Source organism: Taudactylus pleione, unplaced genomic scaffold (genome assembly GCF_031769625.1).
Source record: "Taudactylus pleione unplaced genomic scaffold, aTauple2 ptg000579l, whole genome shotgun sequence".
Taxonomy (NCBI): Eukaryota; Metazoa; Chordata; class Amphibia; order Anura; family Myobatrachidae; genus Taudactylus; species Taudactylus pleione.
The window spans coordinates 4,669,051-4,693,486 of record NW_028284981.1 but is presented as its reverse complement, the minus strand read 5'-3'; the positions used below and the strand labels follow the sequence as shown (position 1 = coordinate 4,693,486).

Below are 24,436 nucleotides of genomic sequence, written 5' to 3'. Positions count from 1 at the left end.
TTATTTTTTTATTTTAATTAACACTTTAAACTATCTGTAGATGCAGAAAAATACACTGATCACACTGATCTGTATATTTTTCATCCAGGAGGTGGTCTAATTAAAACTTCTATTTAGGTCCGAGTTTGCTACAATTACACTATTCTAGGTAAATTCCCGAGTCACTTTTCAGTGAAAGTACTTTTGAGTTTGGCCGATGGTGAGTTTAATCCGGATTGCAATCTCACCTGAGTTTATCAGTGGAAATAAAGAAATCTCTCCCAAACTCACCCAAGTTTGTCTTTAGTAAATTTGCCAGTTGAAAAACATGCCTAAACTCACCCGAGATTGCAATCTCGCCCAAACATGATTCTTAGTAAATTTACCCCTGTGTCTCTATAGGATTTTCTGCTTAGCATACGATATGCGATCTCACTGTGCAACATACAGATTAAAATTTTTTGTCTGCAGACGGGATTCTGTTGAGCACTTGCTTCTGTTATGCTGCCATGTATTTCAACTTGTACTGTAATTCCCAAATCCCAAAACAGCAGTAGTGACAGCAGACTGTCCTTCTGTCATCAGCATATCACACAGTTTTGTCTGATTTATTTTATATAAGTTCCAACTGGTGATTTGTAATGCAGATTAATTTTTTACATTTCCTTTCCCTAATTAATTTGAATACCTCCTTGAGCTGAGAGCCAGGGACTGGATACGTTACGGAACACAGAGCCTGATTCAGACCCGCTCGCAAGCGCTATGCGCTCACAAGCGGGTCGATGTTAGGCCATTGTGCATGCGCACGCCGGAGCCGGCTCCGATGTGCGCATGCGCGAGACCCGGCTAGTAACGGGCTCTCCGTCGCTCCGGGTCTCACACCAAAAGGGGGCGCTTGTCGGTTTTGATCGACGGCTCGCACCGTTTTGGAGGCGGGCAGGGGGGGTGGCTGACCAAACGGAAGTGTTCCCGACGGAACGCCTATTAAGAGCCAGAAGCTCACTGGGGCTTGCGGGAACGAGACCCTACCGCAAGGGTCTCGTCGTAAGCCGCGATGGTCGAGACCATCGCGACCATCACCTGGCCGCTCGCAATAGCTGTGGGTGGTCACCAACAGCTATGCGAGCAGCCCGGAGGCACATGCTGGAGAAAGGGCACATGCTGAAGATTGAGGACCTTATTCAGAGTCTGTCGCGAGCGCCGATGCCGCTTGCAACTAACGACCGCCTCTGAATGAGGTCCTGAGACCATGGAGAATACAAAAGAGGACAGAATATACCCCTTTTACACTTAAGTCCCGGGTCTGACCCAGGATTTGTACCATCGTTCCAAACTGAATCACACCCCTTTCTCACTGTGTCACTGACCTGGGTTATTCCCGTCTCGGCACCGTTCACCGAGCAGTGGATCTCCAAGCACCGGGAAATCCGGACGACCCGGGTTGCTCGTTTACACTGCAGGGTTGCATGGGCCATTTCCGTGTTAAACCCTGCAAGCTACCCGTGTTGTATTGTCGGGTCACTCAACCCGGGAATCCAAACCTGGCCCCTTTTACAGAGCCGTAACTAGACTTTTTGGTGCCCTGTGCCAGAGAGACCATTGGCGCCCCCTCCCCATTTTTTAAATAGGGATATAAGATAGTGCACCTGAAAAAGGGGGGAAGGGCCAGGAAAGAGATAGGGGAGGCCAGGAGATTCTGGGGATAAAGGAAGAAGAAGTTACAAGTGAGAATGATAATAAACAGGAAAATTGACAGCCCAAACAGCGCCTCCTGCCCTGCGGTGCCCTGTGCCATGGCACTGGTTGCACTACCCTAGTTTACACCGAGCAGCAACCCGGGTTAACCCGGCAATAACCTGGGTTTTAGCTGCAGTGTAAAAGGGGTCATTCGTCCCTGATGTAGTACTTATCTGCATGTCACTAGTATTTTTAAAATAAATAATGAAATACAACACTATGGCATACAGTATATTCTGCGCTTCTTACCTGTCTGTGAAGCATAGCGCAATTAAATACAGAGGTAAAATTGTTAAGCACAATACTGAATGAATCAGCCACCCAACTTGTTTCTGCCTGGACGCAGAATTCAAGATCTTTGTTGAATAGCTGACTCCATATTAATGCGTTATTTGAGTTCCAAGGCTGACCATCATTGAGCTGTACGTTAGTTTGGCTAATTTTATTGATAACCAATTGGTTAATAGTCATTTGAAAACATATGAAATCAATTACGTATTTAGGGCCTGATTCAGAGCTGGATGGATTTGCACAGCCGCACGCAAGCGCCTGCGCAAATCCGTCCATCTCAGATGCAAATGCAGAAGGAGGTGTCAGACACCCCCTTGTTGCATCTGCCTGGTCCCAGCGCAGCGACCTCGGTCGCCAAAGCTTCCCGCAGCCTGGCCGGTGCCTGGTCACGCAAGAGGTCACGAATCTGTGTCCATCGACGCAGACCCTAGCCTCATCCCTCCCTGAAAATGGAGGCGTCACGCCTCCGTTTCCGGGAACGCCCCTGCTGCACCCCCCAAACACTGCGGCATGTCAATCATGCTGTGGCTGGGGTGGGGGGGATTGGGGGTGGGAGAGGGGTTCTGCGAGTGAGATCGCAGGAACCATTCTGCACATGCGCAGAACGGTCCTGCGCAGGCGCAAACCCCAAAGCATCAGAGATGTGCGTGCATCCTTGGATGAACCTTTATATCTGAATCATGCCCTTACTACGGCTAACACTAGTGCTTATATTTTATTGAATTACTGTGATATAATCCTATGCGCTTGCAGCAGACAAGGATCTCAAAGGATCACATATTAGCAGAGATTACATCAGGCAATTAATTGGAAGTCTGGGCTAGACAAAGTAATTGCTATGTTACATCAAGAAATGAACAAATCATTAACATATAAACAATGCACAGACTTGCTGCGGCTTAGGATACAGGACCTCATTCAGAGGCGATCACACGGGAGCGATAGGTCGCACCCAAAGTGATCGAGAATATGCAAAACGAGCGCTCAGTCACAACGCACATCGTAAGCGCGGAAACACCCACAACAATAAAAGCACACCTCCTATCTCTACGGCCTAATTCAGAGTCGGTCGCAGGCGGCAACCTATGTCAGCACGATTAACACCTGTTACATTGCTAATTGCCTACAAACATCGGTTGAGGCAGAAACCATCGCCAGCACTCGCAATACTTAAGGTAGACCCTGGGCTACCCTTAGCTCTGCGAGCAGTAGCGTCGTTATTGCAACGAGATGACGTGTGTGATGACTCGCTCAGTAATATATGCACGCCCTTAAAACACCCTTTTTAAGGTCAACCACGCCTGCGTGCGCACCACCACACCCCCGTTCACTAGCACCTTCCCCTGTAACCACCCACAAACGGCACGAAATGTCAATCACAGCTACGACCTCATAGTGACTAGCGAGCAAGAGGATTGCGGTTGGGAAGACAGGCTTGCGCATGCCCACTGCCATGTACACGCATGCGCAGTTGAAAAAAACATCGCTCGCTACGACAAATCGCTCCGTGCGACCGCCTCTGAATGAGGTCCACAGTCCTAAATAATAAATGTGGTGAAGCTGAAAGTCAGGAGATTATTCCTCCCATTCAAGCCCAAAAGATTTATGGGAAAAAAATAATAAGTGTCACTTTCAGGGCGCGTTTTGGAACTGATGGTCATGCCTGCAGTATTACTATTCATGGGGTTGGATGGTATTTTGTTCACTGCCAAGATTCAGAGTTATACAATATGGCGCTGTTTGCGCCGTTGAGTGATAATTGGCAATCGGAGTCGCATGCTGCGTGCATTAAGGTATAAAAGGTACTGTAGTCGCTCGCAGCATCTATTTACTCGCAGTGCGATTGACAGGGAGCATTTGGGGGAGGTAACGAGGATTGGCGGCAAAGAATGCAGGCATGTCGTGACTGCTTCAGGGGCGTGTCACATCCTGCGTCTGCGATCTCGATTGGAAGAAAAATGAGTCTCAGTTCCTGCGGCCAATCTGCTCGACCATAGGTTTACTCAGAAGAAGGATAATGGAAGGACCTGTGACTAATGCTGCTTTGTACGGAGATGCTTGGACTCTGTTAAGTCAATGTTGGGCATCTCAATACATCTCCCGGCATTAGTGTAGTTTCGCACAGTAGCAGCGTACAGCATCGCAGCTGCAGTGGCATAAGCACACATCTCTGAATCAGGCCGAATGTCCATCAGTTTAAAAATGCCCAAATCACATCAATTTACCTGTAACCGATGGAAGTTGCTGCCAAAACGAGCCGATAAGCCCTTCGGAAGCCACACCAGCCAGTATTTCACCAGAAACGCAACATCAATGGTGATCAATTTTTATTGATTTGAAATCAATCAAAATCTATGAAAATCAACCTTTAGTAAATATACCCTGAAAAAAGGCCGCCGAGGAAGGAAACGTGATGGACATCACAGCCTCCCGCAACAACACTCTGAGATTGCCGGCATCACCCAGCCCCTAGATAGACGGAAGGCGGACCTTGAAGGACGACCAACATCCAAGTCTGAGCCGCGAGTGAAGGTAAGTCAGGTCTGTGTGCCATAACAGGGAAGACTGTCGACGCTGGGGACGTGACGGAGGGCTAAGAGACAGCGGCGTACACGCTGCCTGGGCACTCCAGCACTCCTTCCAGCAACGCCGTCAGATACCCCTCTTAGCCACAACTACAGGGATCGCTATACATGCTGCCAGTTTTCGCAACATGTAACAGCGCTAGCCCGATACTTACCTTCCTCAATAAACCAGCATCTGGGATAACTGTCAGCAACTGCAGGGCTGACGGCTCAGTTACCACAACAGTGGGTGAATCCGGTTCTCTCAAAGACATCAACTTTTAAAGATAATATTGAATGTGCCTAATTGGACAGGAACTTACCATGTTGGCAACTTTGAAAAACATTTTATATTAACATATATTTGATACATTGGGTCATATTCAATTAGGATCGAAAAGTCCGTTATCGGCGATAATTTATCGCCGATGATGTCATTTTCGCCATTACCACTTATCCCCATATTCAATTTCAAAGACTTTTCACAGGTGCGAAAAGTCTTTGTAAAAAAACGGGGATAAGTTTTCACCTGTGTATAGGTGGTGAAAAAAAAATTTAGAATTGGGTTTTTGAGGTGCAGACTTAAAAAAAGTACCCTGCACCCCTTGGTATGTCCCCTTAAAATAATCTGTGTCAAAAAAAAAAAAACAGTTTCCACCGGGTCCCGTTTTTGCCAATTCCTAATTGAATACGAGGATATGTGAGCACGCGCCCGATACTTTATCCCCAGGAAAAACGGCGATGATGTTGAAAAGTCCGACCTCGGACTTTTCGCCGTTAATTGAATAAGGCCAATTGTCGGTTATCCACTCTGGCAACTTTATAACAAGCGGATCACTAGGACCGTTCTTCTAGGAACATTTTTATCTAATTTTATCATTTTTTATAATTTTTGACACATTTATTTTCTTCCCACCCCCCCCTTTTCTTCGTTCTCCCCAGCATTGCCTTTTCCCATGCTGTCTATGTTGGTCTGTTTGTCCTGTCGTATTCATATGAGCAAAATTAAAAATTAATTTAAAGGTCATAAATAAAATTAAAACTATACATTTTGCTTATTGGATTGTTTCTTTATCAATATCATATTAAATTTACAATCAGTGAATAAATGGTATATGTTTACGTTTATGAAGCCGGCAGACAGAATGCCGACCGCCAGCTTCCAGACTACTTAATCCCGGCAAGGGTTAAATGACAGGTGCCTAAATATAGACGCCTGTCATTTTACCGATGCCAGGAGACCGGCGCCCGGCATCCTGATCGAAGGGATGCCGGGCGAAGACAGCCGCGGGGGCGGGGGGGAGGATTAGTTTTAGGGCTCTTGGGGGGACTTAAGGTTAGGCCCCCCCCCGGGAGGTTGGGGTTAGGCTAGGGGGAGGAAGGGTTAGGGCTAGGCCCCTGGGGGGAGGTTAGGGTTAGGCACCCCCCCCGGGGGACTTAGGTTTAGGCGGCGGAGAAGGGGGGAGATTAGGGTTAGGCACAGGGAGGGGAGGTTAGGGTTAGGCACCCTAAAGGAGGGTTAAGGTTAGGGGGTAAAATTAGGTTAGTTTATACTTACCTGGGGACGATCGGGATTTCCTCCTCTGTCAGGCTGCCGCTGCCGGGATTTGAACAGCCGGCCATGCGGTGAATCATACCGATTCCGAATAAATACACATACCTCGCAGGGGGTGTGTGAGCTGGCCACATCATCTTATTTAACAAGTTCCTCTGTATATCAAATATAAATTGTAATTACAATACACCATATACAATAAAGGTGAGCGCTAGATTGTTTAACTTGTACTATAACTCTGCAAAATGGGAGTGGTGATCCCTTAAATATAGCAGCTCCCGGACCAACGCCCCAGTAAATTAACCAAAGCGCAACACATCTCCAATATAAATATACCACCTACAGTTTAAAACACTGCATACTGTATGAAGGGCAGATCCTGCCCCCAGAACTAGTGTGAGGGATAAATGTGCACTATTCTGGTGCATTGTACTAATGTGCTGTGTTGATTGTGTGGCTATTGCACAAAATGTATCTAATAATAGACATGTTTTTGTAGTTGCCTTAGAGCTCTATATCCTGTGTGTTTTTGTACCACCTTAACCTACCCAGGCTGGCGAGTCAATGGCATGCAGTTTTAAATAATGTTTCGATGTGAAGTGGTGACCTCATTAAATACATGTGAAATTAAGGATGGGTTACACACAGCATATACATTATTCATTTATACTTTTTAATAATTTATTCTGTTCATTTCACAGCACCATCATGAAAAAAACATTGCACCCTCAACACGTTGCACGGCCTGGCACTCCACCACATTCCATTGCGGCGGACTTGCCTACTCTCCAGGAATGTCCAGGAGTCTCCCAAATCTCGGCTGGCCCTCCTAGCCTCCCGTAAGTGTATTCAAGTCTCACATGGCCTGAACAATAGGAAATGGGCGCTTAATTGAAATATATAGCTATATATATGTGGCACCTGTAAAAGAATTGGATTAAATTGATGTTTACAGCTCCTTTATGGAGATAAAAATGGGTGGGTACCGTATAGCAATCACTGTGCCTGATGATGAAAATGGGACTAACTCTCCCTATCTTACCCTTACTGGTAGATCCGGTTCCTCCGTTCTCTCTCCAGAGAGTCGGTCCGGGCTACACTCAGTGGGCTGTTGGCTTGAGCCGGGTCCTGGCTCTTGGCTCCACGTGGACCGCCGGTGACTGGCTGTGAGCGGCTGATGTTGATGACGTCAGTGGGTCCGCGGTGGGAGAGTGAGCGGCCGTGCGGCCGAGGCGTGCAGTGTGCAGGGAAAAAGACCACCAGTTGCCTCCAATGCGTTTCGTGCGCATGCGCACTTTGTCAAGGATGGCATCATAGTCAGCAAGTTGCCTTTATATACATACTAAACTTTATTGATTTTTTTTTTTTAAATTAAACTTCCTCCCGGAAGTGTATTGAAAAAAAGCGGTGACCATGTGCTTTTCTTCCATCTTGGCTGTGAGCGGCCGATGTTGATGACGTCAGCGGGTCCACGGCGGGAGAGTGAGCAGCCGTGCGGCTGAGGCGTGCAGAGTGCAGGGAAAAAGACCACCAGTTACCCTCCAACGCGTTTCGTGCACATACGCACATTGTCAAGGATGGCATCATAGTCAGCAAGTTGCCTTTATATACATACTAAATTTTATTGATTTTTAAAAAAAAAATTCAAGTTCCTCCCGGAAGTGTATTTAAAAAAAGGGGTAACCATGTGCTTTTCTTCCATCTTGGAGTCTCTATCCTCCTCCATAATGGTTTTTTTTTTAAATAATTAAAAAATCATAGTAGATCTGTTTTCAAGGTGCCACATAATATAAAAATATAAATTATGAAATATGTATTGATGAATTTAAAATGTCAATTGAAATGAATCAAAATTTAAATAAAGCAGAGTAATATGTATTTAAGAATTAATTAACTTTAAATAATTTAAGAATAATATGTATTTAAGAATTAAATAATTTTTTAAAAAACTGATACTAAAAAACTAAAATTCCATTCTTTATAAAAAAGCGTTTAGTTCTATATCTATATTCAATCCAAGAGGTTGTAGGGTTTGTACTTCATAAATGCACTTAGTTTCTGTTCTTCTTAAAGTTTTCACAATATTTCCGCCTCTCCAATTTCTGGCGATTTTCTGGATAATCATGAATTTTAGACCTTCAGGATTTTTGTTATGTGCTACCAAAAAATGGTTTGAGAGGCTATGTGTTGTGAGTCTGCCTTCCCAAATGAAGTGGCGGCTGATGGCGCGATTTTTGCGCTGAAGCATGCCATCATAGCCCCGTCTCTTCCTTTACAATGACGTAATCTGTGCTGTGCCAACCTAGCTGCCCCCGTTGGCTAGTATGCATTGTGCCGCCCAGCAGGAAGTAACTGGTATGGAGAAACAGAATTATTTTTAATTATCGGCATAAAAATGGTTATCTGTTTTGCATTGTTGTGGTCATAATAAGGGCGGGCTCCAGGGCTAATAGCGCCCTGTGCCGGCCGAGTGGTCTGCACTCCTTATCGCGCCGCATGCAACAGAAATTGGGGGAGTGGCCTAATTACCATAGACCACGACTCCTTACGTGACGTCATCTGAGGGGCGTGCCTCCTTGGCACGCCTCCAAATAACGTCAGGCTGGGGGGAGCCTCACTAGCTGAGCTACCCCCAGCCCTCTCACAGCACTGAATGCATTCCAAGCGCATGCGTGCGGCTTCCATTCAGACTCCGAGGTCCCGGCACTGCCGCACAGCTGCGGCGGTGGGGGTCCCCAACCCCCTAATTTGACCACTCTCAGGCCACTTCGGGCCATGGGTGGAACAGTGGGACAGTACTGTCCTGCTGAAATCAGGATGCTGGGGAAGGGTGCATGCTCTATGGGTGGCGCCCCTGTTCGACCGCTCAGGTCGAACACCCCTAGAGCCGGTCCTGGCCCTAAGGCCTTATGGAGCCATCCCAGCATTCACCTGCAATCTCATACTCCTTCCTGCGTGATTAGTAGATATCTTATATAGGGGTCTAATTTTTTTTTTTTAATGTACTGATTGGGCGTATAACTTAGATGAAAGGTAATGTGTGGCCCTTTACAGTTGCCTGTAACTGTGAGCAGTATTACATAGCAAGGTTTGCAGTTTGGTTTGCACTATTCCATATTGTAAATTGTACATTATCACGACATTCTAATTTATTATAGGTGTTTAGCATATTTAGCAGCTATCTCCAAGCGCAGCTTTGTTGTCAAACTATGTGCTAAAATGTTCCCGGGTCTTCCCAACTCCTGTTGGCACTGTGGAGGTACACCAGGGTCCCCCTTCAATATTTGGTGCAATTGTCCTAAACTCCGGGAGTTTTGGACTACGATTATTCAGATTGCCAAGGTTGTTGTTAGGGAGTAGACGCCATCTGACCCTGCTTAACCTAATATATTTATCTCTACATATAAGAAATCTCTACTCTCTACTCGCGTAATTCCGGTTTATTGGAAACCCAACCCCCGACATCTGCTTGGTTTAACAGATATGTACATGTATAGGGAGGATCTACTCCTATCCAGCCAGGACAGGCATCGGGGTTTACCACTACAGCCATGGCCAAAAGTATTGGTTTTCACCAAGTTTTTTTTTCACTGGTTTTGGAAGCTTTCTCGCATCTTGAGGTTTGAGCTTTTAGAGATTATCTGGAAGATATTCACTTTTTGTGGTGGATAGCTGATGTTCATGTTTATCTGGGAAGTTGCAGCCGAACCTTTATTGGTGTCTGGAGTCCAGCCTAAAAGGAGGGGGTACTGTCAGGATTCTGGGCTGAATTACCTGATAGATCCTTATCCAGTGGTAGCTGTATCAGTTTTCAGCTGACTTGCTCAACCAATAGACAGCTACTGTACCTGGGTGTATAAACAGGACTCCAGATGAACAGGTAATTGCCTGATCAACTTTTCTTCGTCCAGGCTTCACATGCAATCTTCCAGAGACACTTCACATTGGTATTTCCAGTATACACTAGTGGTACAGAGATTATATTTCCAGTGGGCCAAAGCGGTGTCTCTTTCTTTGTTCCCACTTGCATCAGATCCCTGACCTGGGAACCGCAACCTGCTTCCCAGGTGCAGCTGAAACCCATATCCCGCTTGGAGGGGTCACTGGTGAACACCTCCCAGCAGGTTAGACTCCGCACCCTAGGTCAGGTCTCGCCAACATCCGATTCTTGTGGACAAGGAGACTGAACATCCAGGTCCCTTGCTCCTGTCTCCTTCCTTGACTCCAGGACACTAAACGTGACAGTTTGATCAGGCCAAATATGGAAGTCGTGGGTTCTCTGGGTATTGAGGCTATTCAAGATCTCGCCTCCCGTATGGAAAGTCATGAAGCAGTATAAAAACTTCTGGCACAAAGTATCCAGGCACTTACAAGTCAATCAACTACCATTAAGTTAACTCTAGCCTCAACGAATCCAAATTCTTCTGCAACGTCTTTTGAGAAGCCTCCTCCTGTATCATCTCTTCCGAAGTTTTTTCCTCAGACCCCCCTCCTGTTTTCTAGTATTTTCATATCCAGACATCTGACTACCTTTCAGCAATTACTGAGGCAAGTACAAGATTCCCTCACAAATTTTTTTCATTTTTTTCCTAAGTTTCTTGATGTTTCCTCTGATTCTCCTAAATCCTCCTCTGCACAGAATAAAGTAAAACATCGGAGTTTCCCACCTCCTAAGCTTTCTGAGGCTGAACGCTAGTGGTGTAGGGAGTTTTTTCTGTGCTTGTACTGTGGGAACTCCGACAATTTTTTAAAAGACTGTACCATCCGCCAGCCTAATTCTGATACCAAAGCTCTGCATTCCAGTGTTCATGTCTCTAGTTTTTCTCATTCGTCGTCTGCAGTCACAGTTCCCTCAGTCTCAGGCAAAGGGTCAAAATCTACTATGCTAAAGAAGGTTCAACTTTTTGACTGGGGTCCTGTAACAAGATACTCTTACTCCAGATCTGGGAACCAAGGAAAGATGTCTAACCCATCTACAGCCAGGGAGACACTTGACTTGCTAGCTTCAAGTGACACACTTGTTTCGCCAGTTCCAGGAGAAATATTACAGTTGCATACCTCTGGAGGGATCTCAGCTTCGAGTTTCTTACCCCAGGAGGGGGTCATAAGTTTTTCACCTCAACAGGAAGTTTCAAGTCTCTCTCCTCAAAAGGGAGTTTCAAGTGTCACACTCCTAGAGAGGCTCTCAAGCTTTTCACCCCAGCAGGGGGTTTCAAGTCTCGCACCCCAGCAGGGGGTTTCAAGTCTTGCACCCCAGCAGGGGATTTCCAGTCTCGCACCCCAGCAGGGGGTTTCAAGTCTTGCACCTCAGCAAGGGATTTCAAATCTTGCACCCCAGGAGGGGGTTTCAAGTCTCGCACCCCAGGAGGGGGTTTCAAGTGTCGCACCCCAGGAGGGGGTTTCAAGTCTTGCACCCCAGCAGGGGGTTTCAAGTCCCGTACCCCAGGAGTGGATCTCCGTTTCTAGTTTTGCACCCCAGCAGGGGGATTCAAGTCTTACACCCCATCAGGGGGTTTCAAGTCTCGCACCCCAGGAGGGGGTTTCAAGTCTCGCATCCCAGGAGGGGGTTTCAGTCTCGCACCCCATGAGGGGGTTTCAAATCTCGGATCCCAGGAGGGGGTTTCAAGTCTCGGACTCCAGAAGGGGGTTCATGTCTCGCACCCCAGCAGTTGGATTCAAGTCCCATACCCCAGGGGGGGTCTCCATTTCAAGTTTTTCACCCCAAGAAGGTGTTTCAAGTCTCGCACCCCAGCAGGGGTTTTCAAGTGTTATACCCCAGGTGAGGGTTCTAAGTGTAGTTCTTCATGAGAAGTCTATACCTCAGGAGGGGGTTCCAAGTACCGTTTCCCAGGAGAAAGTTTCCAGTAGTAAGCCTCAGGAGGCAACTTCCAGTGATCTATTCATCCTAGTTGACAATTCATTCATCATTCCATCTGTAGTATCTCCAGAGAAGCAAGCTTTAATTTCACATAACTCATCCGCTGTTCCATCATTTGACTACTTTGAAGGAGATGTAGCTCAATATTTTGCGCTGGTTAACCGATATCTTACCATCATGGAGTCTGATCCTTCCTCTGGAATTACTCCCTACAACATAGTTAAATATTTATTCCTGACTTTTAGGGAAGAAGTATTGAAATGGGCTAATCCGCTAATTGAATCCAATGACCCAGTTCTTCAGGATCTTGTGGCCTTTAGTGATGCTGTACTTAAGAAATTTGGCCCGTGTTCCCATCAGTCTTCAGGGAATCCACCTTTGAACACCCTTATTAGAAGGAGACCCAATGGAGGGTCTCCTTCTAATATTCTTTCCAAGCATCTTACTGATTCCACCAAGAATACAGCTATTTCTCAGTCCTACATTTCGTCTTGGCCCAAGAAAAAGCAAGTGTCAAAGAATCTGCATAGTAAGGACGTACAAGAAGTATGTCACTTCCTCGTCTCCATATAACATTAGTTGTAAGCAAGTTCAACCTCTGGTTGATCAAGACATCGAGAATGAGATTGTACATATAACGGTGGGCTGTGTTCATCTTAGTTCTTCTCACCGCTCTGGTCCTTTGGTGCCTATGATATGTATTGGATCTTCTGCTTACGTATTTTATAGTGAACCTCAGGAAATTTTTAATTCAAGGAACAAGAGTTCGATTCGGATGTTAAATTACAACACAGATTCTGATTACGACCCTGATCATGATGAAACACCGTTTTCAGTAGATCCCATTAAGGTTTTTCCTCAAACGGAGTATTCTCCTTTCGAATGGTCCTAAACGATCCCGTAGAAGAAAGAAAAATCGATGAATTCCTTGTTTTCTTTATATTTGGACCAACCTTTCTATGACAATTGATTCTAAATCCCATTTGTCATTTTTTTTCACTATTTTTGGAAGCTTCCTCACATCTTGAGGTTTGGGCTTTTAGAGATTATCTGGAAGATATTCACTTTTTGTGGTGGATAGCTGATGTTCGTGTTTATCTGGGAAGTTTCAGCCGAACCTTTATTGGTGTCCGGAGTCCACCCTAAAAGGAGGGGGTACTGTCAGGATTCTGGGCTGAATTAAATGATAGATCCTTATCCAATGGTAGCTGTGTCAGTTTTCAGCTGACTTGCTCAACCAATGGACAGCTACCTGGGGGTATAAACAGGACTCCAGGTGAACAGTTAATTGCATCATCAACTTTGTTATTCCCAGATGGTTGCTGTTTGCTTCGTCCAAGCGTCACATGCAATCTTCCAGAGACTCTTCACAGTGGTATTTCCAGTATATGCTCCGTACATCTGCTATGTACTGAGTCCTGTGTATTATTTACAAAGTGCCTTTGCCAGTATATTATATACAAAGTGCCATATCCTTGTGCAGCAGTGTACAGACACCACGGCATCCAAACTGGTGCAATCACCACTCTCCTTCAGTGACTGCAGCATATCCTCACTTCCCTCCAGTGCTAGCTGCACAACCTACTCCTCAGTGGATTCTCTCCCTCGGGTCTGCCACAGCACCTCTTCAGGATACAGAGCTGCCATCAGAAATTGTGGGGCCCGGAACTGACAGAATAGGAAGGGCCCCCCCCCATTATTGAATGCAGTCTGTGTGACCTTCTTCCTTTTTTTTACACCTCACATCCCCCCCCCTGTTATTGAATGCAGTCAGTGCCCCTTCCTTTTTTTTTATACATCTCTCGCCCCCCCCCCCCGTTATTGAGTGCAGTCTGTGCCTCTTCCTTTTTTTTTTTATATACACCACCCCCCCCCCCTGGTTTACGATAAGAAGAATCCGGCAGCGGCTACTTCCTCCACGATCCGCGGCTCCTCCGACGTCGACCTTGCCCTCCAGTGGCGCGTGTGACATCATGACGTCATGCGCGCTGACTCTAAAACAAGCTTTATTGAAAGCTTGTTATGGAGTCTGACTGTCCCACTGTAAGCTGGTGGAGGAGCGGCCTGAGTGGGCTGCCTCCTCCAGCTCCATAATTTAGTAACGAGGACTGGATTGGCGGGGGTAGTTCAGGCTGCAGGCTCTGCAAAGGTGGTAGCAGTGGGCGGGCCCCCCTGATGGCGGCCCTGTCAGGAAACATCTATATTGTGCTTCTCTGTACTAGTGGTACAGAGATTATATTTCCAGTGGGCCAAAGCATTGTCTCTTTCTCTATTCCCATTCGCATCGGATCCCTGACCTGGGGACCGCGACCTGCTTGCCGGGTGCAGCTGAAACCCATATCCCACTTGGAGGGGTCACTGGTGAACACTTCCCGGCAGGTTAGACTCCGCACCCTAGGTCAGGTCTCACCAACACCCGATGCTTGTGGACGAGGAGACTGAACATCCAGGCCCCTCGCTCCTGTCTCCTTCCTTGACCCGGGACCTCAACTTCCAGCCCCTCAGTAGGGGACTCCAGGATGCTAAATGTGACAAAGGGTCAACACTGCAAATATTGACTCTTTGCATAAACTTAATGTAATTGTCAATAAAAGCCTTTGACACTTATGAAATGCTTATAACTAATTACACTTCAGTATACCATAGTAACATCTGACAAAAAGGTCTAAAAACACTGAAGCCACAAACTTTGTGAAAATCAATACTTGTGTCATTCTCAAAACTTTTGGCCTTGGCAGTACATGGTCTGCCTGTTTGGAGTATAAAGAATCTGCTAAGTATCAGGATCACCTGTCCAAGATAGAATTGGTGGGTAAAGATAAATTGACTCATCTTTTATCTTAATGCTGCTTGTCAAATTGTTTTACATCCATATACCTATTTTACTCCAACCTCCATTCCATCCTTTCTCTTTGCCCTCCTTCCCTTGGTGTTCTTTCCTCACATTACCCCATGTTTTTTCTTCTTTTGTCTTATTTTCTGTTGCTATATTTGAAAAACGCATTCACACTATGGGGTATCTTTACTAAAGTGAGAGCTTTTAGAAGTGGAGATGTTGCCCATAGCAACCAATCAGATTCTACTTAACATTTAACTAGCACCTTCTAGAAGATAATAGCTCAAATCTGATTGGTTGCTATGGGCAACATCTCCACTTCTAAAAACTTCCTATTGTTGCCAATGTTTTGCTACACTTGTGATTTCCTATAAATATTGATTATACAAAAAAAGAACTACGTTATGTGCTACAAAGTAAAACATGTTTAGGGCACGTGTAATGTTGAGGATTCTATCCTAACAACAATATGGCTATACCAAATTGTGTACAATGTCGAGCCATTTATTTATTTATTGTCATGCTTACAGTAATAAGACTAGGAGACTGGCAATTTTTCTTAGGACACACTATTAATAATTTATTTATTTATTGTCATGCTTACAGTAATAAGACTAGGAGACTGGCAATTTTTCTTAGGACACACTATTAATAATTTTTTTTTTTTTTTTTTTTAAAGCAGACCCTATTTTCCTCAAAACATTCACATGTTGGTGAACCTCAGTAGCAGAGACCTGTAAATACAGTATGTGAAGAGAGATGGGGCCTATGGAGTTGCAGGAAGAGATCAGCCTGCCGTAATTGCTCGTGTAATCAAATCGCCATCTGTGGCTTAAAGCTTGCACTTACACACCAACTACAGATATTAGTTATACTCAGAGCCGGACCTAGGCCTAGACAAACTAAGCAAATGCCTAGGGCATTCGGAATGCCTAGGGGCACCCAAGCCTGCCTAGGGCCGGCAGAGGTTTGGGGCAGGCACGGCCGGAGCACCTGCTGCTGGCTGGGCAGAGACTATGGCAGCTGCTACTGTCACTATGCAGCGTCCACGATCGGAGCTCAGCTGATGGCTCTGATAGGGCCTGGCAGCAGCAAACAGTGAGCAGGCAGCGGCGGTTTGCGGGGACGGGGCACCTGGACGACGGCTAGTGGTTAGCATGGGTGCTGTGCTGGGAGAGGGGTGATGGGTGCTGTGCTGGGAGAGGGGTGATGTGCTGGGACAGGGGTGCTGGGTGAGGAGTACTGTCCTGCGACCTGTGCTGGTAGAAGGGTGCTGTGCTGGGTGAGTGGTGCTGGGAAGAAAGGGGACACAGCACAGTGAGACCATGCCCTTCTGTGAGGCTATATGCTTTTTCAGGATCCTATTGGGGGGCACCACATAAAATCTTGCCTAGTGCACTAATTTGGCTAGGGCCGGCTCTGGTTATACCCATGAAAGTCTGAAATCTGCGTCCTCTCTCAGACTGACAGCCTCATCTGTTGGTTCACACAGCTGAACATCCAGTAGGGTGTTTGTAGGGAAATTGTGTTTCTTCCTGAAGCTTGGTTGCTATCGGCAACTTCTCCATCTCTCCTCTTTAGAAGGTTTAACCGAACATATACCCAGAAACCCTCTTTCTTTTTTCTACAAAGGGGCTCAGAGTACCGTAGGCCACAAAGAAGTCCACTCAGTCTCTCTGAGCCACCTGAACAGATACTTCAATGCAATGGGAATTAAAGTGCACCTGTTATCTATTTAGAAGGAGGCAGCCATTTTAGAAGCCAATATTCAGTCGACCAGTTCACAAGGAATTAGTAACATCAATGAGGCATGAGGCACTTCATGCTATCTAGTGAAATCAATATAGAGAGAAATGTCACTAGTTTGTAGTGAATGGATAACCTGCATTCCCTTATATTGATATTGATTCCTGACACAAAATGACTGCCTCCAGCATATGTAGGCAACAGGTACAACTTGCATTTGGAATGATGAAACCAGCTTATATTTACATTTGCAGTCATTAAATATGTCCGAGCAATATACTCCTACAGTGCCTCAGGAGCCCAGCACTGCTTCTGCTAGGTTCTCAGTCTGGATGTAGCAGATTCTGCGTCCCTCTGTCGGGCACAATGGGTTTATATGACGTCAGCTCTTGGCTTCAAGATGAAAGGGCACTCTTGAGATAAAAGACAGAGCCTGTACCTGAAGGTCTATAGCATCCCAGCTGTACGAGAGGCAGTGTGCCCCGCTTGAACGGCACACTGTACCAGCTAGGACTCCGCTCAACATGCCAGACAGCATGAACAGGCAAGAGTGTCATGGTCACAGCGACTGGTGTGACTCTGTAGAGGCGAGGACACATTCATCACTCTCATGGTAAGGAAACAGGGATTTAAGGAAATGTTTCCTATTAAGGAGACATCTTCTGTCAGTGCAGAGGGACGATAGTGCTGTTTTGGTGGCTCACAGGGACATCCGAAACAGACCCGCAGGACAGCTGTGCCAGCCTTTCAAATTTTAGCAGGCAGACAACTAGTAACATATTCCAATTGGTCTCCTAAGCTAGCAGCCTTGTGTCCTTAACCTATTCCCTGCCTAGGAGCTCTGCAGTATACAGTCCGTTCCCCTTGTGCTGGTCCCATAGAGTGGCTTTAGTTGTAGAATCAACACATTGAAATTGTCAGCTGCATATCAGGGATTGCAATATCCATAATCAGAATAAAGGCTCAAATAGGAATTTAGATCCTGTAAGGCCAATACAACTGTAATAAAGAATATGTCTTTGCTTGGGTTTTGAATTTTTCTGTACTATTAATATAATTTACGTATACAGCAGTAACATCTTCCACAGGTGTGCACGACTGGGCTGTACATAGCAGGCAGTGGAGTAACCAATTCAGATGGTGACAGCAGAGCTTGCAATCTATATACAGTATACTGTATATGTGGAGAACTTCATGCAGGTAAGCAGTTTTGCTTCAATCACTGTGATAAGTGACCACACATTATTCAGTGTAAACTGTTGTTAGATAGTGTAGTCTGCAGCCTATTATGCACTATAGGCACAGGAGTAATCCAATTCCAAATCTAAAAATGTGCTTCCTCCTGACTTATAGTCTGTGACTTGTATGCTACATGCGTTACTGATATTTTATGTAAGATCTATTTACTCTATTTTGCATAAAGGTCTGTAAGAAAAAAAAATAAAAAAAAATCAAGGCCTGAAATGCATCTTATGCAAACCAAGCCGCATTACTGTAATATCCTTATAAGCAGAAAAAATAAAATTGCGTATATATATATATATATATATATATATATATATATATAATTTTCTGTATCAGCTGAATCTATAATCTATTCCAGTCAGATACTATGCTCACTTTATACTGTTATACTGTTTGGGTTACAAGTTATAACAATGTTGAAATGATTTTAATGGGCCGTAGCCGGTTAGATTTAATGCTATTTTTTTTCTCATAAGCAGCTTGTTCAAGGCTGCCACAGTGCTAACATGGAATGTTTAAAGAGATATTGATAATAAATTATGTCTATTTAATGAGTTATCACTCATCTTCATTTAACTTGGGAAACATGCCACTTGTGCTGGGTCTCCCTGTCCCTTACACTGGCATTGAGACAAAAGATATTTCTGTTCTGAGAGCATTAAACTAGCTTGCCAAGGTTTTGGCCATAATGTAGATTGCGATGGCTTTTGATGAAAATCTCTGCCTCCTTTTTTTTTTTACCTAATCTCTAACCATAAAATCACAACATTTTATAAGTCAATAAACTTTCCCATTAGATGTACATTTAATGATAAATTGATTGCGGTTTTTTTGTGAGTCTAACCCTATGATTCAACAAATTGTCACTGACCTTCCATACTTAGGTTCTACAGAGATGTTGAGGCTAGCCGAGCTGGCGTTAGCCGTCTGAGCTTACTATATTCTCAGAGTATCCTTCAGTGCCCTATGTCTCAGACGCTTGAAGATGTCTCCGATCAAGTACCCTGAGGAGGAGAGCTGGCTCTTTTATAATGTAAAAATAACCAGCTTAGTCTGATATGTAAAAAAATAAATAAATATTTAAATGAACAACATAGATTTAAAAAAAAAAAAATCTTGAGGGCACTCATATGGTGAAAAGAGACTAGATGGTACCTACCAGTTCTGAACTATTTATCTCTAAGTGATAATTCTTTCCCATGCGGTTTAAATGATATTTATTTAACCTTTTCACCATCTGAACTGCAGATTTCTTTAAAATACCAAGTAAAAAAAAAAAAAATTCTGAGATGTCTGTTTTCATGCAAAAAAAGCTAAAGTGGCCAATTTCCGTGAGGTCAGAGGCAGAGCCAGTGTTGGGGATGACACGGTGCTTCCTTGCGCTATAAGTAGGGGCTGTTTGGGGCATGTTTTTTTAAATTCATCTGACAGTTATCAGGAAGACAGAGGTAAGGGGCAAGGAGGATGGGTATGAATATCATCCCAAAGATTGTCATTCTCTCTCTCTCTCTCATCTTCACATGAGTAAAAGACAAATTATGTGGATGTGGTATATATTTAATTATAAATTATATATATATATATATATATATATATATATATATATAACACAATATAAAAAATAGATTTTGCCTTCCCAAAGATAGATCCATGTGCTATATATATTTAATATCATGAGCGTTTGTGTATTTTGTGAAGTCACCGTGAGTGCCGCCCATTGCTGCATATATTTTTTCCTTCCCAACACAGGGATAGGTAATCTAAGAAGGCACCAGGCGCACATTATGTCTTTAGCCCTTTGGAGTGCCGGCCGTAATTGCTGTGTATATATATATATATATATATATATATATATCCACATGAAATGGATGGCACTCTAGGTCTCGTGTGTGCTGGAAAAGAATCCCCCAAAGGCTGGAGAGTAGGTCAACGTTTCAGGGAGCAAACCCTTTTATCAAGGTTTATATGTTGTAAATGTTAACCTATATCAATCTCATGGATCTACTGGATCTATCTTTTGGTATATGAAATCTATTTTTTATACTGTGTTTGCCTAAATGCTTATCTGGCCGGAAAGCAAAGTCCAACATTAGTCAAAACTAATTTTCAACCACCAAGTTGCCTTCCATATGAATAATACACAATGCAGATATCCCATTTTGAAGAAAAGGCAGAACTCACTGTTTGTTTGTTTTTTTGCGAAACAGTGTTCGTTGTATTAGGAGATACAGCTCTCAGCAAATAATAACCAGGTACAGCCCTGGCTTGTAAGCAGATGGTCAAACATTTTGTTAAAGTTTCAGGGCTCCCATGCCCTTTCATCAAGACCACATGTTTTAGAGGAACAAGCTAGTTACTTGATTTGCAATAAAAAACAATGAGTGCTGTATGTATATATATATTACCTCTATTATTCTCTTCTTTGATTGTTCATCATCCAGATGACGGGGTCCTTCACGCCCCAGAAACGTTGGGTACTGCTGTCTACTTTTCGTCAGTAACTATGCTGTTCTCCATTGCATAATTTTATTGAATTAAAAAAACCTGCAGTTCCTGGCATGAAATTATTCCATCATTGGAAATATATATATATATATAAATATATATATATATATATATATATATATTGGAAAGATGGCACTCACCAGTAAATGCAGCTTAGTTTATTGAATCATAGCAGGCTTACATACTGTACACGGCAACGTTTTGGTTCCCAAACTGACCTTTTTCAAGCAGCCCAGCATCGTAATAGCACATGGAAATCATGCTTGGGACCTGTACTTGTGATTTACATGTGCTATTATGATGCTGGGCTGCTTGAAAAAGGTCCGTTTGGGAACCGAAACGTCGCAGTGCATGTAAGCCTGCAATAAATTAAGCTGCATTTACTGGTGAGTGCCATCTTTCCAATACATATTTATGCTGGTGGACTCTGGAATCTGGACATACAGCTGATGTGCACCCCATTGATGTGAACATATTGTTGATGTGAGTGCTGAACTTTTGAATTATATATATATATATATATATATATATATTATACAGAATATTTAGTCACACACATATGCAGTCAATTCAAAACTAAATTAAACGGACAACATTAACAATGACACAATATAAAAAAGTGTGTGTAAGTTCTTTACAAAGTTATCATCTCACTCTCTCACTCTTAGAAATTAAGGCAAATTTTGTCTAGTTTTGACATTTTTGCATCCCCTTTTGCCCCAAGAAGCAAAAAAAAGGAAAAATAAGAAGAAAAGGGTAATTATACCAATAGCTTTTCCCATTTGACGTGACTTCATTGTCTGCGCTGAGGTCTCACACTTCACATGCCAGTTTCACCTCCATGACAACCCCTTGGCTGAAGACAAACACATCTGTCAGCACATAAATTATACAACATTCTAAGAAACGCAGTGGAAGATTAATGAAGGCTTTTTATTTTTATTAATGGGACTTAATCTAGCAAACATAGAGACCATATATTCAGGGCACAGGCTGTATGGAAATTAATTCTCAATTCCCTTTTTTTGACAAATCAATTGGGGTCTCAGCCTTTCATTATTGTACAGATTCAGTTTAATCTACTGGGGACTAGGTTCTTTTATCTTCCAGCCGATTGGTATAATCTGGTGGGAGGCCGGACCCTTTCTCTTTATGCAGATTCCGCTGGCCATGCAGACAGATGACTCCTTTATTCTCAGTAACCAAATCAAGTTAATCTTTAGGGAGGCAATTCATTATTACCCTGATAATTCTGCGCCTTCGGATGCGACCTGGTCGCTGCTCTTGAAACTAGTAGTGCCACAATCTTCGGGAATAGTTTACACTGGTAAATAATTACAAAACACATTAGTCGTGGTCCATTCATGGAAACTCTCAGTAAAGATTTAATGCTGCTCCTTCCACAGTGGAGTCAGATAGCATTAGCAGGATAACGGAAATCAGTACTGGGATAGAACCCTCCCCGTTCCATATCTAGTAAACCACAACTAGTGGAACAGGTATCTATAGTCAAATGCTGAAGTAAATATTAATCTTATAAAATGTTATGACCTTGTATGTGATGGAAAATAATTTACAGTTTTGTGCACAAAGGGCTGTGCTTAAAAAAAAAGTTAATTGGATGTATATTATAGTGACCAGACCAACCTCCTATGAGCAATGATATATATACCAACAATGGTTGTTGAAAGTATTAATAATTTCTTTAATAATGTATCCATATATGGGGAGTAATTGTCACCTTATGCCTGACTTTTAGTTTACGTGGTGTACTGTAAAGTTGAACTTTATTTAGAAGCAAATTATTATTATTATTTTTGTAAAGTACTGATCCATTGATATTACACCTATAAATCAGACTAGACTTTCAATAAAAACTTAATATTGAAAAAAAGAAAAACAGGCTAGACTCTGGAAAATTCAGGTTATTTATATTTATATATTTATATTGAATAAGTTTAAAAAAATTCAGGACTGGGACCTGCAGCCCTATGGTGTGAAATGCATATACTGTAAGCAATAACGGCACTGATTCCACAATTAAGAAACTGTACACTTGTTGCATGAAATATATAATTCCAGTCACTTTAAAAGTGATTAATCAGTAGTATTGGTTTGTGCGCATTTTGCAAACTGTGACGTATACTGGGAAAGTACCATACACCAATTTCCCCGCATCTGCCGCCTTTTACACAATCTACAACAAAGTAAAAACAACCGCAATGACGCCAGAGGTAGGGTCGATACTGAAAAAAAAGCGATGTTTGCATTTCTGAGAAACAGACCCAGAAAACACCTCTTTTAACTCATATCCCGTTGATGCGCCACACCTAGCTATCACAGCCTTGTTACATACAGCTTAATATACCGCCAAATTTAGTGTAACCACAGATTATCAGTATCTGAAGGCAGTGTAAAAACAATTTCCTTATATGTCTTAAATTAAATATGTTCTATTTGCCATACAATTTATAACAAAGTTTTTACCATTATGTTCTTTTTTTTTTTTTTTTTTATATATATTATAAGTGAAAGTTGTTGGATCCAATTAGTTTAACTTTCCTTGTTTTACTTTCTTTATTGTATTTAATAGTCTCAAATGAGTTTTTGAATTTTTAGTGGAAATTTTATTTTTAACATATGAATAGCACTGTGTCTAATGCGGCAATATAAAATGTACACATTTGATAATCCAAATGATGACCAAGATGAAGTCATCCTTTATTAGTGATGGCATCAGATTTAATTCAGTATTAAAAGTTATAAATAAAAGTTTCAAGTTATTATTATTATTATTATATTTTAATATTTATGTACAACAGTTACAAGTATTATTAATAGTAAAGATTACATTCATGTTGTACAACTGAATTTATAGTTAATCCGACACCCAAAATTAAATTTTTTAGTAAACGTGGAATTTCCATGATGTGAGTCTGGCGCAACAAAAAAAAAAATGTATGTAAAAGACCAAAATAGTACAGCATCTCACATACCTGCTAATTTGTAATTCACACTGATCTGCAGTATGTCAAGAAAGGTCATAACAAATCATAACTTCTGTCATCAAACTCATCATTTTTGAGTTAGATTTATTTTGAAAAGTATTGAAATTGTTTGTAGAAGAAATGTGGGAAATTTTTTGTTGTTGTTGCAATAACGTAGTAATAGAGCAACAGGCTTATGAAATAACTTCCCAGCTCACATGATAAGGTCTAATGTCAATAATCCAGCTGCATGGTAAATCAGCATTCATGGCAATTCTAAAGCATTTTACTGCAGTAAGAAAAATTTGTTGCCTATAAAAACAACTATACCACCCAAATGTTTTAAAATAACCAACACATTACTTTAAAAAAGTCTATGGTTATCCTATCACCCGACACCTCTTAAGCTGGGTACACACGTAAAGATTTTCTGTCCAACCATCCAACTAGTTGATTGGTTGGAAAGAAAATCTGGTAAGGTATAAAAGTAAATAACAATCAGCAATTTCCTCCCAAATGCCGGAAAGTGGACAAAAACTGTTGTTTGAACAAATTGTTTAGATCAAACATTTAACAAACTTGTCTGAACGACCATTTTCATCTGTTTTCTGGCATTTAGGAGCAAATTGCTGATCATCGGTTACTCCCATACGTTACCAGATTTTCATTCCAACCAATCAACTAGTTGGATGGTTGGACAGAAAATCTTTACGTGTGTACGCAGCTTTAGTTCAGGAATCACCACTGTCAGTAATACAGCCTGATGGGGTGCTTGAGCTCACAGCCTGAAGTTTGAGTGTACAGGTAGTTCCCACAGAGGGCTTTTGTTGATGCGATTAATCAGCTACATTGACATCCCCCCATCTGCTGGTCTTTATATCAGAACACCAGGCTGGAGTACTAAGGTGCTGCAGTTACCTGCAGGGGTGACTTTCATGGCAAAATCTATGTAATGGGAATTATTTAAATTTATTTGTTCTAGGTTTATTTATTATTTTATTCATTAACATGTAGTTACAGCCAGTATATTCCATTTTGCTTTATAATTGCGGACAAAAATGTAATAAAGCGGGACTGGGGAATGAAAGGTAAAGAGGTAAGTTACTGGCCAAT

At 42.8% G+C, this 24,436-nt stretch overlaps 1 protein-coding gene across 6 annotated transcripts in view; it reads left to right on the top strand.

The window, feature by feature from the left end:
* FOXP3 (forkhead box P3) overlaps positions 1-24,436 on the top strand; it is a 168,293-nt gene that overhangs the window by 93,538 nt on the left and 50,319 nt on the right. For 4 of the 6 annotated variants that reach the window (XM_088453510.1, XM_088453508.1, XM_088453509.1 and 1 more), the window contains exons 1-2: positions 6,928-6,965; positions 17,675-17,786. The exons of 1 other annotated variant lie outside the window; for it this stretch is intronic. The gene's annotated coding sequence lies outside the window, so the exon portion shown is untranslated. Of the gene's footprint in view, positions 1-6,927; positions 6,966-17,104; positions 17,200-17,674; positions 17,787-24,436 lie in introns of those variants that run through there. One more of the 6 variants, XM_088453512.1, reaches the window with a different exon arrangement.